The 12,797-nt window shown below is 43.1% G+C and overlaps 1 protein-coding gene and 1 long non-coding RNA gene across 2 annotated transcripts in view; both read left to right on the top strand.

Moving 5' to 3' along the window:
- The window catches only part of LOC308593616 (uncharacterized protein), a gene marked incomplete at its 3' end in the record, with an annotated part of 548,845 nt that overhangs the window by 111,991 nt on the left and 424,057 nt on the right, over nt 1-12,797 (top strand). The gene's annotated exons all lie outside the window — the stretch shown is intronic.
- The window catches only part of LOC308594037, a 24,079-nt gene continuing 13,350 nt past the window's right edge, over nt 2,069-12,797 (top strand). The window contains exons 1-2 of the long non-coding RNA XR_014011254.1: nt 2,069-3,747; nt 4,062-4,113. This is a non-coding gene — a long non-coding RNA (uncharacterized lncRNA). The remainder of the gene's footprint in view (nt 3,748-4,061; nt 4,114-12,797) is intronic.

Below are 12,797 nucleotides of genomic sequence, written 5' to 3'. Positions count from 1 at the left end.
ACAGCTTTGGCGGTTTTAGACCTTGGGCAGAATCCTCTAGTCCATCAACAGAATTGAGAGGTAGCGTGGTAACACACCCCTCGCACTGCAACATTAGCAGGGGCCCGTTGGAGGGGTTTATGTTGGAATTCACTGACCAAGAGCACTCGGTGTTTGGTCAAACTCCCAGAACTGGAGGAGTGGGGGGCCAGCTATGTAAGCACATGTTTTGCAGTGTTCCCCATAATTTTTGTCTGCCCCTGCTTAGCCACAGACCCCAATCGGGGGGTTAAAAGGGATACACGCTCAGTGCCTAAGCCAAGGTTTCCTACATCTGAAATTAATAAAGTTGAGACCTATTTTAACCCCATAACTACACTGTGTTGTGTCTTATTTATCTAGGCCTGGCTGCCAGGGATGAGGGGTCTGTGCCTGGGCTCACAAAAGCCAATGAACAACCGAGTCCATCATCCACAGCAGTTGTAGATCAAATCAGGTTGTATGAATATTCACAAAGATCGGGCACCTCAAGTATCCCTACTTACTTCAAAACACCATGCACAGCAATGGTAACACTTATGAGCACTCTTCTTAGTTCAACAGTGACCAATATCCTGCTCCAGTATTCGCTCAAGCAAAATTTCTGTAGGTGTTCATCAGTCACACCATCGGGGACTCCATGCAACATCTACCATCATATGTCAACAGTGCCCTTTTCCTGTCCGTGTTCACTAATCAAATGGACACAAGTTGACATAAAAATTGAGAACATTCAGAAACGAGTGGGAGAGAATGTTAGTCTCAGGGCACTCATCTTCTGACTTGAGAAGACATAATTTCCCAAGGGTGGGAGGAAACCTTCAAAAAGAGACTCCGGTAAATTTGATTCTGCTTGTTTGGGACTCAGCTAAGAGCAAGGGTTCATCTCTCATTATACTAAATACATAGCATGCTGCTTGCCCTCCAACCTGCCACCTGGGGCACATGCCCTTATTTGCACTCCTCCTTTATCTGGGCCTTTATCACCATTTCAGCTTTGGATGGAAACGTCCCATGATGGAAGTTTTGGATTTCCTGGTCTTTGGGCCTCATTGTTTACCTTAAAAAAATAATAATAATCTTTACACATCTGAGGACAGTGTTTCATGTTAAAGTGGGCCATAGTATATGACTGCTTTTGCCACAATGTGTTAGTCATTAAGATTTACTGGACTCATTTTCTTTCCATTTTTATTTTCAAAGTTTCAAAAAGAAAAAAAACAATCCCCCCCATGTTTACATCAAACCATGGTCCATATCAGTACCTTTATGGGGTTCCCTGAACCCCCCAGACTTCCCATCCTTCCCTTAGCTTCCAAAATTTATCTTCCTTTTTTAACTGCATCTAAATCAAATAAAAATGATTTCAGAAAGAAAGAAAGAAAGAAAGAAAGAAAGAAAGAGAGAGAGAGAGAGAGAGAGAGAGAGAGAGAGAGAGAGAGAGAGAGAGAGATACTGGACTCATTTTCAATTTTATTTTTTTTTAATTCATTTTTATTTGATTTTACCAATGTAAATTAGTTACAATACCAAATACATATCCATAAAATGAGTTTTCTCTGAATCTCGAGACTTCCTTCCATCCCCTCCATGGGTCCTATTGTCAACATTTCCAACTGCACAGTATTTCATAGTCTATGTTTTGTAGCTATCCATATTGTCCATAGTATTTGTTACATTACAAGTGGGATTAAAATTCTGCTAATGTTTTCATCTGTTTAAGGTGGTCTCCTAAATAAATTATAAACTTTCCCCTTTCTTTCCTGCATTTCTTGTCTTCTTAGTATCTGAGTTTCCCAGTCAGTTTTGCCATTTCGGGATAGTCTAACAGCTTGGCTTGCCATTCTACTCTGGTAGGGATTCTTTCTTCTTTCCATCTCTGGGCTAGTAGCATCCGTGCTGCTGTTGTCACATGCATAAAGAGTCTTTTCTGTTCCTTTGGAATGTTGGTACCTATAATTCCTAATAGAAAGGCTTATTTTGTTGTTGTTGTTGTTCTTGTTTTTTACAAAAGTTATTTTAAACATTTTTTAAAAATTCATTATATATCATTTACCAGAAGGTTTCCCAAAATGTTTCACCTATATGCACATCTCCCCTAAACTGCAGGCTGCAAACATTTTTATACCTTTCATACCTGTTTTGTAACAGTCTTTTTGAAGCCAAGTAGTAATGTTGCTAGGTTTGAGAGCGTCCTTGGCACCTGTCCCCCCCCCCAAAAAAAAATTGCAACAATATTCTTTCCTTCCTTCATGCCCTAATTGCTCTCACACACCCCACGACATTTCTTTCCAGGGTGCAAGTTAGTGAATGAATTCTATAAGGTGTGGCTGTCAAGTTTTCTTCCCTTTTCTCTCCCCCCCCCCCCCGTTACTGGATTTTTTATAACGTTTTTTGGGGAGGGTGGGTTGTTTCCAGTTAAATGGGACACAGCACCCCCCAAAACTTCCCCCAAACCGACACCATTCAATTTTGTAAATATCCCCATAAAAACCCACCACAGTTTTGTTCAAGGTTGCATAGTATTCACCTTCCCTTGTGCAGCAAAACCTTCAAACGTTCATATAACATCAGCCCTATGTTGGATCGACACCATTCCAACTTCATTTTACTCAGGGAACAAAAGGCTCCTGAAGGGGGGACTTGGGAAATGGGTAAAGACAGCCATAATCCCTGAAACCTGGGGTCATGTACTCAGCAGCCTCTTACACAAGAGATAATCACTGGCATCCTGGTAAGTTGGGTGTCAGACAGGAAGTCATCCCATGGACAAAGCAAACCATCCAGGAATGGATTAGGTTCTCGGTGTGATTAGCTGACCAGGAAACCCTGGAACTTGTACATATTTCCTTTGTATCACTTGATGCTCCTTCATGGATCACTGCCTTGTCATGGCAAAGGGGCTTGAATAACTCAGAGAAGCTATGAGCTATGCCGTGCAGGGCCACCCAAGACGGGCATGTAATAGTGGAGAGCTTTGACCAAACATGATCCACCTGGAGTAGGAACCGGCAAGCCATTCCAGTATCCCTACCAAGAAAACTCCATGGACAAAGACAACAGACATATTGAGAAGAGAAGACTTCCTGGAAAAGGCCCTGATGTTGGGAAAGATTGAGGGCACAAGGAGAAGGGGACGACAGAGGATGAGATGGTTGGACAGTGGTCTCGAAGCTACAAACATGAGTTTGACCAAGCTGTGAGAGGCAGTGGAAGACAGGAATGCCTGGCATGCTGTGGTCCATGGGGTCACGAAGAGTTGGACACGACTAAACAACAAATCACTTGATGGGTGTGAGGTGGAAGGCAAGTGAGGGATAGGGCTAACCTGCCAAGAAAATCCTTCCCCGTTTGTGACATATGTATGATGTATCTATGATGTATGCATGATGCTTCACCAAAGGTGTTTATGGGGAAAAGGTAATCTTATAAAAGAGGGAGCATCCCCTTGTTTGGGGTTTCTTCCTGCTTCTCCTATGTGATGGGTGGAAGTTCTGTTGCAACAATCTTTTGAATAAAGATCAGGCCTACAGGCTGCTGTTTTGCTCCTATATTCCTGGCTGGTGTCTTTGTTTGACAATCCAAGTGAGCCCAAGGATTTTCCTATAACATCCCCCCAAAAGAAAGAAAGAAAGAAAGAAAGAAAGAAAGAAAGAAAGAAAGAAAGAAAGAAAGAAAGAAAGAAAGAAAGAAAGACTCACCCATGCTTCTTGCCAGGCTACGAGAAAGGTACCCTTTTATTTGAAACACCTTATGGAAGTTGTTGGGTTCGCTGCCTTCAGAACATCCCACACATCTTATAAGATGATCCGAATAAAGGTTAGAAAAAGTGACATTTCCCTCCAGCAGGACAACAATGTCTCCCCTGTGAAATGTTAAAATAAAACAATACATTTGGGGGGACAGGTTCCTCAGGGCTCCAGCCCTTAGAAGTGGGCCAAGCAGCCTGGCCCTAGCTGCACTACTGGGGACAAGAGATTATATTAGCCCAAGTCATTTGACATTTCAAAATACTCATTTTTCAAAAACATTTTGTCCTGCAGTACGGGAGACGGCTGTTCATCAAACAAAAGTTCAGAGCTGCCATGGATACATGTAAGTAGTTCCACACTTTTTTTTTTAATGTATGCTGATTAATTTATGGATTAAATCAAATAAATGTTGCAGCCCTGTAAATTATAAATAACATACCAAACAACAAAAATCACCAGTCTGTAGACCTCGGAATGGTAAGGGCAGCAAATGTTAAAAGTCATCTCTCTGCAAATTTCTGTAAGATGGAGAGGCGGTGTATCTAATCGAGTCAGCCCTGCCAAAAGCCAGAGACTGGCATGAAATAATATCCTTCTAAATTATAATAGCCAACTGTTTTTAATTTGACACACATCCCTGCTGAAACAAAATTCCAGAGCATGTAATAGCTGTCTAACTGCATTTTTAGACCTGCAATTCCAGATGTTACATTTTTCTTTCTTTCTTTGATCTTAAATCCTTTCTGCTAAAAACAAAAGAAAAGGAAAAATACCCCTCTTTTGTAGGGGATTTTAATGGTATTGAAAAACGTACTTCGCTTCCAAGAAACTTCCAACCACAACAGTTACTATAATTAGGAAAAAGACAAATCAAGTGTGAAATTAATTACAGACTTGTTTTGAATTGACTTGTTTTGGGAGTAGTATCTCAGAGGCAGGGGAACTTTTTCAGCTAAGGGACCATGTTTCTAAATGGACAACCATGGTGGGTGTGGCCAGACACACCCTATCTCCTATCCAGGTAAGTAAGAGGTCTTATCATGGTTTGAGGACACATTTCAGACAGGTGAAATGACAACAGGATGTGGTCTGGAGGACACAACCTGGATAGAGTCCCGACGGCTTGATAGAGAGGTCAAATGTTCCTTCCCCCTATTGCAGGCACGTCCAACTCCCAAGAGACTATGATCTACTCACATTATAAAAATACTGGCTGTGATCAACCCATTGTTATTGACAGGCAAAGTTGTTGAGCTTTTATTAGAGGTGGCAAAGGGGTTTTTTTTGGGGGGGGAATCACTGAGCATCACGCGATCTACCGCAATCTACAACAGATGTCCAGTGATCTAACAGTAGATTGTGATCTACCTGTAGGACATGCCTGCCCTTCATTGACTCCCAGTATGTTTCTGAGGACAATTCAAAGTGTTGGTGCTGACCTTTAAAGCCCTAAACGGCCTCGGCCCAGTTTACCTGAAGGAGCATCTCCACCCCCATCGTTCAGCCCAGACACTGAGTTCCAGCTCTGAGGGCCTTTTGGCGGTTCCCTCATTGTGAGAAGTGAGGTTACAGGGAAGCAGGCAGAGGGCCTTTTCGGTAGTGGTGCCCGCCCTGTGGAACACCCTCCCATCAGATGTCAAAGAAATAAACAACTATCTGACTTTTAGAAAACATCTGAAGGCAGCCCTGTTTAGGGAAGTTTTTAATGTTTGATGTCTTATCATGCTTTTAATAGTCTATTGAGAGCCACTCAGAGTGGCTGGGGAAACCCAACCAGATGGGTGGGGTACAAATAATAAGCTGCTATTATTATTATTATTATTATTATTATTATTATTATTATTATTATTATTATTATTATTATTATTATCATTATCATCATCATCATCATCATCATCATCATCATCATCATTATTTCTCCCACCAACTTCTTTGCAACTAACCAAGCTTCACTAGAACCACCCATGCTCAAATGTATGCTCCATCTTTAGTTATTATTGAATTATACCTCTTCAGGCAGAGGCTTCCCCAGATTCCGGAACCTGGCATGATCAAGGTTCCATGAACTGTGGAAGAATTCATAACCTCACAAAGGTGCCACTGCCTCAGACATCCATGGTGGCACAGGGACTGGGGTGGAGAAGGATCATGGCTCAGAAGTCAAGTACCTGCTTGGCATGCAGAAGGTGCCTGGCTAAGGATATCACCTGTCTGGAAATCCAAAGAGCCACTGTTAGTCAATGTAAAGGTAAAGGAACCCTGGACAGCTAAGTCCAGTCAAAGGTGACTATGGGGTTGTGGCACTCATCTCACTTTCAGGCTGAGGGAGCCAGCGTTTGTCCACAGGGGGGTCACATGGTCAGCATGACTAAACCGCTTCTGGTGTAATCTCTAACACGCTTTGATTAATTTCTGCAATGCTATATGATACAAAGATCCTGATGAATTTATGAGAAGTTAAAGGATATATAAATATGCAGTCCACAAGGAAACGTAGGACCCATACTGAGGATGACGGAAGTCTTAACATATGGGGGGGCATTTTATAAGTTACATTTTCTTTGTATTTGATGCAGTCTGATGTTTCTTTTGTTCTGTTTGTGGTGAAGGGACTTAATATGTAAAATAATAAAGATTAAAATGCATAATATAATAATAATAATAATAATAGGCCTGTAAGGCCAAGTTTAGGGACGCGGGTGGCACTGTGGGTTAAACCGCAGAGCCTAGGACTTGCCGATCAGAAGGTCGGAGGTTCGAATCCCCATGACGGGGTGAGCACCCGTTGCTCGGTCCCTGCTCCTGCTAACCTAGCAGTTTGAAAGCACGTCAAAGTGCAAGTAGATAAATAGGTATCGCTCCGGCGGGAAGGTAAACGGCGTTTCCGTGTGCTGCTCTGGTTCACCAGAAGCGGCTTAGTCATGCTGGCCACATGACCCGGAAGCTGTATGCCGGCTCCCTTGGCCAATAAAGTGAGATGAGCGCCGCAACTCCAGAGTTGGCCACGACTGGACCTAATGGTCAGGGGTCCTCTTTACCTCTTTACTCTAAGGCCAAGTTTGCTAAGAATCTGACCCATGGAGCAGAAAGATTCTTCACCCTTGCTTCAGCTTAACCACCAGAAGTCCCTGCTGCTGCTGTTCTCTGTATGTGTGTGTTTTGACAAGGAGGGAACCACGACAGGCTGCAAATTGGGCAGGTTGAGGACCCTGTGAGATTGCCCCTTTCCTTTCCGACAAGGGATGCAGGGCAGGAATTTGCCATCTAAACCTTAGCATGGCAAGCTGCCACCCTCAGCCAATGCTACCCCTGCTCCTGATTAGTTTAAATTCCTTAAAAATATGTTTGCGACCAAATTGCTGGCGCAATTTTAACAGTAGCTGCACGAACGGCAACCCGTCTAATATAGAAATGAAGACGATCAGCATCTATCTCGATAAAGCAGAAAACATAAGCGGAATGCATAGATCTTCACTTGTGGCTCCTCGGGGGATATCTTAACTGCCGGGCACTGCCAAAGTGGGTCATTTTTCTTGAGATTTACCTTGCATAAAAAAGACTGGAGTCACTTCCTGCGTTTTCAGCCCATATTACTCAATTTCTACTCACAGCACATAATGTTCGCTTGTCAAGAAAAATCATCACCAAGCAGTTCCAAGTATGTTTATAAGATTCTTTTATGGGCTGCCACTAATGGATGGATGTCATCAAGACAAACCATTTTGGCATAAATTCCCTTCCCCCAAACCCCTCTGTATTTGTGCTGTGCAATGGTTTTTGCGGAGGTTTACATGAGACGTTTCCATTTTACGAGACATAAAGAAATTTACATATATAGTGGGCTTCTCTCTCTCTTCACCCCGCCCTCCAAAAGTGCCACATCATTAAGGGAAATTGCAACAGTCTATGCCCATTAGTTTAAAATGGTGTGTTTGTCCTTAACAAAAGCTGGTTCTGCACAATATTGCATTATATTGAGGTTTATGGGCTGATTATTTCAGAGATAGAAGGGATTTTTCTTGTTGTTTTGGTAAACTCTTGATTTTATTTTTTATTTTTCTCATGCTTTTTCGCTGACCTTAATGGGCAAGTGAGTATTGCTTTGGAACAAAACCAACACATTACATATATATATATATATATATATATATATATATATATATATATATATATATATAAACACCCCCCAAAAACCAAGACACAGAAGAAAACAATGGCATGGCCCTCCTTCCTTATATCAAGGGCACCACAGATAAAATTAGCAAAATCCTCCATAAACACAATATCAAAACAGCCTTTTGCACCAACCAAAAAATAGCCAATATCCTCAGAAACCCAAAAGATAAAATCCAGTTAGAAAACCAAGGGGTCTATGAAATACCCTGCAAAGTCTGCCCAGCCACGTACATTGGACAAACAAACAGACGAATAAATGCACGTATCGCAGAACACAAGAATGCCGTCAAAAAAGAAGAAAAAACTTCCTCTCTTTACCAACACATGAAAGAAACAGGACACGAAATTAATTTTGCAGATTCCAAATTGCTCTTTAACATGGAACATCACCACAAGAGAATAATCATGGAAGCCATCGAGATAGAGAAACACCCTCACAACATGAACAAGCGTGACGACACGTCCCGCCTGCCAGACATCTGGAAATTAGCCCTCCCCACAAAAACCGACACCAGAACCAGAGGCACACAGAACGCCATCTCCAATCAACCACACCAGACCCAAACCCAGACCCTCTCCACAGATAAATTACAGATACCATCCAGTAGCCAAACCATAGTGGCACCTCCGGATGCTGCACCCCCCTGCAATCCCTACACAGATCTGGCTGGCACAGGGCACAAAACCACAGCTCGCCCCTATACACGAAGCCAAGCCAGAGCACAACTAAGTGCAGTACAGCCATCTTCTCAGAAAAACTCTTCTCAGAAAAACTCAGAAAAACTCTTCACAAGCTCAAGAGGTCAAGACACGAAAGCTTTAGCAACTAATCCACACCTAATGACCCTCCTAAGTGGTACTCAGAATATCACTCAAGAAATCACTCAAGATATCCCTCAAGTAATTAATGAACAAAAGAAGAAAAGGCACAATAACCTGGGAACTTCCTCTCTGCCCAGAACGTTGGAGGCTATACACCACACCCCCTCAACAGTATTTATAGGAACTCAAACACTGAGATCCTGCTCTGTTCTAGTAACAAGAAGCCGAAAGCACCAGCCTGAAGATGACGAGTGAGACCTCGTCGAAACGTCGCCTAGACACCCCAACTCTTACACGGGAAGATACCCGAAAACACCAAAACCTGCATTCCTGTACCCGTGAAAATCTACGAAAGCATATATATATATATATATATATATATATATATATATATATATATATATATTAGGGGCATGCATGCAACATGCTGATTTGACCTAATACATATATGATTTTGAGCCCTGCCATTATATTATTTGAGTATCCAATGCCCTGAATGTTAAAAACTGACCTCACACCGACTTTGAAATTTGACCTCCTGCCTTCTGGTGTTTCATCTTCACTGTAGGGGTCCTAAAGGACATTAGTACTGAAGGCATACTTTCTGACAGGTAAACTTGCTCTGTAAGCCTGAAATAAGCCTCATAAAATGCAATCTGCTAAATCAGAGGAGCTCTTTCCACAGTTTGTATGCGTGGCAAATCAGTGACAATAAACATTGCTAATCCCAGTGCTTTTCCCCCTTAAAAAATGTTTAGGGGTACTCCCATTTTGACTCAAGAAAATCACCATTTTATAGTTCAAATCGGGGGAAATAAATACAGCGAATGGACAAAAGTACAAAGATTCACAAAATGTTTAGGGGTATGTGTCCCCCCCAGAAAAAAAGCACTGGCTAAACCTGAGCTGAAGACAGACTCTTGCTCAACCTGAATATTCCCAACCCATACCTCACTCCTAAGACAACACCATTCCTTCTTATAGCTGATTTGCATTGTAAGAATACTTCTGTTGCTTGAAAACCTTGAAGCCAGTAACCTATTGCAAAAGAGGTTGCATCTGTTATAAAAAAGAAAAAAAAAAGTTTAGTTCATTATAGTCACAGCTGGCAATTTATGTGATGAGAGGTGCAATAAGTCCCTATCTGAAAATTGTGGCACTGTATAGAACCTAAGTTTGTGCAATATTCTTTCCTTTCCCTCTGGTCTTTTCTTGTTTCAGACGATTCCATCTTCCGTTTCTCCTTTCCCTTGAAATACTGCTTTGGGGCTGGGTTTGGGGGGGGGCATGGGGATGGGTGTGTGTGTTAGAATCCTAGAATCCTAGAATTGTTGAGTTGGAAGGGACCCTGAGTATTAGGAGTCCAGGTTCCCGGCTTCTTAACACAGTAAGCCTACAAAATTAAAAAGGAGGATTTATTGCAAAAAAATCAAGCAATTATCTTTGGACACCTCTAGCAAACCTCCAGCCCCCATCACTCAGTTGACCCTTCTGAGTAGTTCTTCCTGTGCCAACAGAAGAGACTGAACCTTCGACCTTTATGTTTCTTATTTTCTTCCTGCCTAGCAGCCTTCCTATACCCCTACACCTCAGACTTATTTGGTCAGCTGCAGCCCCTTTCTATTCCCAAAAGCTGTCTCTGTAGCTTTCTGTATCTGTTTGGACTTCTGGGGAGCTTTGGCTGTGTTTCAGACTTGTTATATATTGGGTTTAACACATTTTATGTTACAAGGCACAGTCTAACCAATCGTAGAAGCGTTGGTAGACGAACGTTCTAATGGCAAGTAAGTGCATGCTCTTTCAACTGTCAACTGTCAATGGTCAGTTCTTGCTTGGGATTATTATTGTGTTGTCTAGTCAGTTTGGTTCTTGTGTTCCTATGAGTGAGCTGCTGTCACTGACAAATGTTGAATAAACTTAGTTGAGGAACTTATACTGCTTTGGGCTTCTGACTTTTTCCGAACATTTAACAAGCCTGCTCTCCATTCCTCCCTTATCAGCCGGCCATCCGAGGTCAGGGGGAGTCGACGCTGGCAGCTGTGGGCTCTCCTGTGCTGGCATGAATGCCCAGCCTCCCTGTTCCTGACTGCATTCTGCAGCTGGCTGCGAGATTACACTGGGAGCTGGTGTGTTCATGACACTATCATCTAGTCCAACCCCATGCAATGCAGGAATATGCAGGGATCAAACCTGTAACCTTGGCATTATCAGCACCACACTCTAACCAACTGAGCTATGTGTTGCTGGTTTTTTTTCTCTCTCTCTCTTTGGTATCTTTATTCTTGTGTTTTATGCAGTCAGTTGCTCCGTTTGGTTGTGTACTTTTAAATGTTTCATTTATTATTTACGACTACTTTTGTTATACTGTAGTTATCCCCCCCCCATTCCAATTGCATGCTGTCTTGAGCATGGTTTGAACTGTGGAAAGGTGGGCTACAAATACAATTATGTATGCATGTGTGTATGTATGCTTTCTCAGGTCCCTGACTGGTCTGTTCCTCCTTAGTTCAGTCCTTCTGCCTCTCCGGACTCTTTCTAGAACTCGGATGGGGAACCAGTGGTTCTTGAGATGTTGTTGCCCCCCCCCCCAGCTTTCATCAGCCCCCCACAGCTTGGCCCATAGCTGCCAACTTTTCTTGTGAGGAATCCTATTCAGAATAAGGGAATTTCCCTTTAAAAAGGGAAACGTTGACAGCTATGGCTTGGCCAATGATCTGGGATGAGGGCCACAGGCAATGACAAGCAAAGGGGAATGGCTCAGTTAAATGAATGATTGTTAGAGCTAGGTTCTCATGCGATCTGTGACAAACAGGCACCTGAGACAGAAGCATTCCACCGTATAGGTTCTGTATGTACCAAAGGGTGACAATGGAATCACAGAATGGCAGAGCTGGAAGGGGCCACAAGTGTCATCTAATTCAACCCCATGCAAGGTAAGAGTCTTTCACCCAACGTGGGGCTCTGACCCATGATCCTGAGATTAAGGGGTCTCATGCTGTACCAGCTGAGCTATCTATATGATTCTGATTGATATTCCAGCTTGATTGTAATACAGTGGTACCTCGGGATGCCAACGGGATCTGTTCTGGAGCCCTGTTCGCATCCTGAACAGAACGGAAGACGCAGCAGCGCATCTGCGCATGCGCGGGTAGCGTTTCACCACTTCCGCGCATGTGTGTGGTGTCATTTTGACCATCTGCGCATGTATTAGTGGCAAAACCTGGAAGTAATGTGTTCCGTTACTTCCAGGTCGCAGTGGAGCGCAACCCGAAAGCACTCAACCTGAAGTGTATTTATCCCAATGTATGACTGTACCTAGACAGCATCTTAAAAAGTAAAGACATCACCTTGCCAACAAAGGTCCATATAGTAAAAGCTATGGTTTTCCCAGTAGTGATGTGTGGAAGTGAGAGCTGTACCATAAAGAAGACAGATCGCCGAAGAATTGATGCTTTTGAATTATGGTGCTGGAGGAGACTCTTGAGAGTCCCACGGACTGCAAGAAAATCAAACCTATCCATTCTGAAGGAAATCAGCCCTGAGTGCTCACTGGAAGGACAGATCCTGAAGCTGAGGCTCCAATACTTTGGCCACCTTATGAGAAGAGAAGACACCCTGGAAAAGACCCTGATGTTGGGAAAGATTGAGGTACAAGGAGAAGGGGATGACAGAGGACAAGATGGCTGGACAGTGTTCTCGAAGCTACAAACATGAGTTTGACCAAACTGCGGGAGGCAGTGGAAGACAGAAGTGCTTGGCGTGCTCTGGTCCATGGGGTCACAAAGAGTCGGACATGACTAAACAACAACAACAACAACAAATGACTGTACCGTATTGGCCTGAATATAAGCCTCACTTTTCCCCCTCAAATTCCAACCATGAAAAGTTAAACTGCGGCTTATATTTGTGACTTTACGGTATGCAGCCAGAAGCGCAGGGCAAACAGCACCAGGAGTGCAGCAAAGCAGCGCTGGCCGCATGTGTAGTCCCCCATCCTCTCCCCCAAGGCTGGGAAGGGAGAAAGCGAGG

This window comes from Podarcis bocagei, assembly GCF_964188305.1.
Source record: "Podarcis bocagei genome assembly, chromosome: 8".
Lineage (NCBI taxonomy): Eukaryota > Metazoa > Chordata > Lepidosauria > Squamata > Lacertidae > Podarcis > Podarcis bocagei.
The sequence above is the reverse complement of the archived record's forward strand: the minus strand, read 5'-3'. Positions and strand labels throughout refer to the sequence as shown.